The sequence below is a fragment of the Oculina patagonica genome, chromosome 9, assembly GCF_052425735.1.
Source record: "Oculina patagonica isolate OP01 chromosome 9, crgOcupat, whole genome shotgun sequence".
In the NCBI taxonomy this organism is placed as follows: Eukaryota; Metazoa; Cnidaria; class Anthozoa; order Scleractinia; family Oculinidae; genus Oculina; species Oculina patagonica.
In genome coordinates, this window is record NC_135766.1 from 6,762,459 (window position 1) to 6,768,458 (window position 6,000).

The 6,000-nt window shown below is 38.4% G+C and overlaps 1 protein-coding gene across 1 annotated transcript in view; it reads left to right on the plus strand.

Annotated features, from left to right (window-relative positions):
* The window catches only part of LOC144666777 (solute carrier family 25 member 16-like), a 31,158-nt gene extending 29,905 nt beyond the window's left edge, over nucleotides 1-1,253 (plus strand). Inside the window, exon 10 of the mRNA XM_078528166.1 lies at nucleotides 910-1,253. The gene's annotated coding sequence lies outside the window, so the exon portion shown is untranslated. The remainder of the gene's footprint in view (nucleotides 1-909) is intronic.
* Nucleotides 1,254-6,000: the final 4,747 nt, after the last annotated feature.

The following is a 6,000-nucleotide window of genomic DNA, read 5'->3' on the forward strand; positions in this document are numbered from 1 at the left end:
TTTAGCAGACTGTACAGCTTGAAAAGAAATATTTGGAAGTCATTGTTATTAACTACTGAAAACAAAGAGTTAAAGATAAACAAGCTTTAAGGTTCAGATCCTTTAATCCAACATGGCCACCAAATCTATGCAGGGTGGCTAGCAATGTATAGAGATTATTTAAAAACGAATTAATAAGGCTGATTAAAATGCATTCATTTGATGACTTTCGTGGCATGTAAAGGGGTAAAGTGAACTTTTTGGTTGCAAGTAAAGATACCAGAAAAGGAAATAAGCAGCAGTTTTCATTTGTTACATGTATCAGGCCTCTAAATTGATAATAAAGTATGTTGACTTCACTGTTTCCTGCCAATTGCAATACTTAGAAGTCACGTGTATGAGGCATCTGTTAGTTTCTTTTAACTATTTGCCTTCTGTCACAGTGTCTGCCATTCTTTAACAGAGAAAAATGTATGTCGAATAATACCACTGTCCTCTATAAAATGGCTCAGTTACCTGGTCATTAATTAAAGAACCCTTTAGTAAATGTGAAACAGTTTGGTGAAAAAAAAATTCCCTAGCTTCTTTCCATTACCAGCTTCGCAGCATCTTAAGGTACCTCATATCTTGTTACCACTATACGTGTCTCTCTCAGCATTAATTATTTTAAGCTCTGAAATAATCTTTACTTCTTAGCTGCTTAGCTAGAAGGCCTCGATGGACTACTGGATGGTTAGTTTTCAGTTAGAATATGGGGTTATTTATCACTTACCAGCTAGAAATTTAAACATGACTCAACTATGACGTACGTTTAACAGACTTCATAGACAATTACAAAATTTGTCGTTTGTCAGCAGACATTTTAAATTTATTTTGGCTAATTCTGGGCTATCAGTTTATAATATACCACATTCACGACTTTGCTCATAGAGCCTTTGATTAAGGGGGGTGGGGGTGGGCGCTTATTCGAGGCTGGGCGCCTATTAACTTTTCCTACCTTCAGGGTGGGCGCTTATTCGAGGTTGGGCCCTTAATCGAATAAATACGGTATGTGAAGCACAGGCAGACAAGTCTGTGTTTGAGGCTGCGTGACGTAAGCGTCACGGTATGCGCTATTTGAACCCATACATTCACTGTAATTTGTAACGATTGACCTCCGCTGGAGTCAACTGATCGTGAGAAATGCTCCATGAAATACTGAATTTCGAATCTTTTCATCCCAAACTTTGATCTACTGTAAGCCAGATAAATAAAGTTCACTTACCTTTCAGTTTTATGGGGTTTTGAGGCCGTTAATTCCTCGAGAGTAGTCACTGCCCTTTAGCTCGGGTATTTTCAAAAGTTGTTCCAGTTTCACCTTAAGTAAGAAAGAAAAATATTATTATCAACACTCCAACAGCGTTAAACGCCAAAAAAGTGCAGTTTATAGTATTACTAACATTATTGGCTTTTTTTATGCTAGAGACGATAATGTCGTCTAGACGACTTTAACGTCTAAGACGTTAAAGGCGTCTGGTATAAAAACGGGATGCATTTAGTAGACAGCTTTTCAGAAAAAAATAAAAAATGACTGGGTTCGACACTCGGAGGACACTGGACACGAAGACGTTAAGCCATCAGACGTTAAAGGCGTCTGTCTTATTTACTGTTCGTATACTAGTTAACGACGTCCTGTTTTTATAAGAGCGTTGTTCAGACGCTCTAACGAAAAGACGTTAAAGCCATCAGACGTTTGCTTATTTACCGTTTTTAGTGCAGAATGCACTATTGTGATGGTTTGGTGGGTTGGCGTTTGCTAAACCCCTAAATCACTAAACCGCTAACGCGGTGTAAACTTTTAATCGCCAATTAATTAATTAATATCAATTAATTAATTATTTCTGTAAAGGGGGGCGGGGATAGAGAGCACCTGACCGTGTGCCCTTGGTAAATCGGGGAGTACATTACGATACTAATACATACATACATACATACATACTTTATTTAACGTGGAAAAAAGTACACACTTAGCTGTTAGCTAGTTTACAGGTGCTCCACGATTAAAAGTTTAGTATTTACAAAAGTATTTACATCAAAACAAAGGGTATAAAAGTATTACATCAGACTATTTTAAAATGGTTAAAAAAAAAAAAAAAAAAAAAAACAAACAAACAAACAAACAAACAAACAAACAACAACACCATCTAGCTAAATTAAGATTCCTAAAAAATATATATATATAAATATAAAAATCCTATCTAAAAGCGATAAAATATAATTATTAAACATTGAAATCAGTTTGTCTAATCTTTTTCAAAAAGTCCTTTGAGCCTGCCATGGAACGAATATCACGAGGTAGCATGTTCCAGTGCTTTGCTGCAGCATAACGCCACGACTTAACCCTTTAACCGGCAGATTTCTGTGACTTTCTAAACGTTTTTTCTGGGCTTAGACATTCTGTAGAACTTCGTGATTGCATATAAGAAGTTCAAGTAAAAATGTGTGCTGTTTCGAAACACCGAGGGCTCAAATTTTTATTGTGACGTCAGTAGTCGGCAGTTGCTTCTTTCGGCGAGCTGTTGGGCTTGGATTTGGCTCGTTTTGTGTTTATAAGTGATTTTTCGAGTCATTTTTCACTGCAGAAGCCCCCAGGCTGGCATCATTAAGCTAGAATGGTGGGTAGAGGCCAGCATCTGAAAGAAACCAGAGGTGAGAGATGATTTTGTCTTGATTGGAACGCCAGAAATATTCGAATCGAAAGATGGCGGTTCATGGGTAAAGTTGTCTTTCTGGCCGTTCTGTGGGTGGATTCCAAGACCTGCCAAGGCATTTTGGACGAGTTCTGACTTCCAAAGAATGCAATCGGTGCAACATTTTGCCGGCAGGATTGGGTGGCTCGACACTTATAAAAAATATATGGAATAAAGGTAGGAAGCCTTTCATGCCGCCGCCATGACTGTTTTCCCAAGCATCCCTTTCGGTCACCAACGAGGAAATTACAGGTTTGCAAGCATAGCTCTAATCGAATAGTAATTGCTGAGTCTGCTGAATGATTGATGGGAAATTTCCTTGGTGAACGGAAGGGAATAGGGTTGAAGTTTGCTGCAAATGTATATTTTTGAAGTCAGAATTATTTTTTCATTAAAAAAATGGAGGCAAAGATGTGTGTTTTTTTGTTGTTGTCCTGTTACGTATAAAACGGGCATTTTCAGATTTGCTGCTGAACAAACAACCATATGCAACATAAATCAAGAGTTGTAGTCAGTTAGTTGGCTTTTAAAGCTATGAAAATTATCACTTTGCCATAAAAAGCAGTCATTACTATCATGTGCCCAGATATGTAAAAGCTAGAGTTTTTTCAATCACTGCTGGTGATTTTCGTACACATATGTACGATTGCCGGTTAAAGGGTTAAGACCATATCTGGTAGTGTTCACTTTAGGTATGGAAAGATTAAAATTACCGCGAAGATTGTACGCTGTTCTCTTTTCAGTTATAAGATTTTTGAAGCTGGATGGTGCCCTGCCTTGAATAATATTGTTCACAGTCAATAACATATCTTGAGTGCGACGATTTTTTAAGGTTGATTTTGATCCGATACGCCGCAAGAGCGCTTCGTACGACGAGGTCTTGTCGCTGTACACAAATCTCAAGGCCCTCGCATTTGTTCTTTCCAGTTTTTCTATATTTCTTCTTCCACAGTGATACCAAACTTGACTACAATAAGAAAAATAAGGTAAAATAAAAGCTCTATACAAGGATTCCTTCGTATTACAAGGTAGAATGTTCTTTAACCTGCTTAGAGCGTTTATTTGGCTCCCCACCTTGCGACAAATGTCCGCAATGTGTGAATCAAATTTTAGTTTATCGTCTAAAGTTATGCCCAGTAATTTTATCTCCTTGGATACTGGAATTTCTTTACCCTCACATTCGATCTTGATGTCACACTGACTAGCTGACTAGCATTTCCTAACACCATGGCGTTATATTTTGTCGGGTTGGCGATCATACCGTTTTGTTTGAACCAAGAGCTGGCATTGAACAGATCTTGGTTAATCATGTTTTCAACTGCGCGGGGACATTCGTTTGAGGCATGTAGATTGGTGTCGTCTGCAAAGCTTAGTAAGCTGCTCTCGTTTATAGCATAGGCCATATCGTTCATAAAAATATTAAAAAGAAGCGGTCCTAATATTGACCCCTGGGGTACACCACTACGAACGACATTCCACGATGAAAAACTGTTTCCCAGTTTGACTCGTTGGTAGCGATGTGAGAGATAGCTCTGAAGAAGGGACCACGATCTTTCATCCAGTCCGTAAAATCTAAGCTTTTCCAACAGAAGATCGTGAGGGATACAGTCAAATGCCTTGCTAAGGTCCAGTGTAGCAGCACCAATAAAGTGGCTTTGATCAAGTTTTTCTTTCCACTCTTCGGTAAGTGTTAATAGCGCCGCAGAGCAGCCATGAAATTTCCGATACGCGAACGTATAGTCGTGGAAAATGGTATCAAAATACGTACTCATCTGTGTATGGATAATGCGTTCAAACACTTTGTCGAATGCGGGCAGCACGGTGACAGGTCTAAAGTTTGCTTTGTCCAACACGCTGTCCTTTTTGTGTAAAGGTGTAATCTGACCATTCTTCCACCCTTCGGGGACTTCTGCCTACAATTGAAGAACTCAAGGTATATATTTGTTTCAGAAAGCACTATGCTCTCCTTGTGGTGCGATTCTTTCTGGAAAAAAAACTTTGTGCTAAACGCATGCGCAGATCAGTCTACGTCACGAACATTGCGTTTTTCTTCAGCAGAAGGATTCGTGTAGACTCCGTGGCCCCAAGTTAAAACCACAAATTAATTGAATTAGACACTAAGGCGTCATAGCAGTTCATGTAAAATAATTCTTGATATGTCAACGCTGCTTTCTTAGAAAAGGTGATCTAGCATCTCATAATTAATTGATAATATCTGTGTTACAATCAATGTCGCCTTGTTTGCAGAAAATAAATCACGTTACCATATCATCATGTTACATCCGTTTTCGACAAAAACAAAAGTATGTTACATGTTTTTGACAAAAACAAAAGTATCTCGTTTGCTGTTTCAATATCAAACTGAAATTCAAGCTATCGAAAATTAAAATAACAGGGACGTGTTTAGAAATTTTGTATTAAAGCGTAACGTGGTGTGCTTTTCAATGCGGTTGAATTCCTGTAGAATCCGTGGCGTTAATTTAATTAGACTTAAAAAGCATCACAGCGATCTGCGAGAAAAACAACAATATCATGTTACATCCGTCAGTTCCTTTCCTTTGATTTGTTCTCCATCGGTTGAACTAACCTCCGTTTTATTTTGTAAAACCTCTGCCGCTTTAGTGTTTGAACATGCTTTCGTTACGGTTCCGACATTTTTTGAAAAAAATCTTCACACTACGTGCTTCTCGGCTTCATGCTTGAGTGAGCGTGTGACGTGTTCACCAGACCGTAGCGAGAGCATGATGTGGTGCACGAAATGCTTTAGCGACAATTTCGGGGGAAAAGCCGCAATTTCGACATTTTATGCTTTGTAATTAATAGTTTGTGTTCTGCTCGTGCACTGTTCTGAAAATTTGTAATTTTTTAGGTCTTTTTCTAAATGCTGAAGGGGACAATGCGGCATGATTCTTGTAGAATCCGTGGCGTTAATTTTTAAACGCATCATAGCAGTCTAAGAGAAAAACAAAGGTATCATGTTACAAACCTTTGCACGAAAAGCACAAATATCACGTTTGCTGCTTCAATACTGAACTGAAAGGTGAACTCATTTGACTTATTCTCATGCGAAATTACCCTGGAAAATTATTATCATGCTGTCGATTGATTGGCCATATTGCATTCTGTACTGTCCTTTGAGTCTCTGAGTTTCAACTTTTTTGCTTGTTTAGTATTTATTATTAATAGCAGTTATGTGGGCAAAATTTGGAACATTCTTGTTAACTCTCAATGGACTGTTTTAATTTCTCAAGGGAGTACTTTCCGCTGTGGGTGATCACTTGCGATCTCGTGG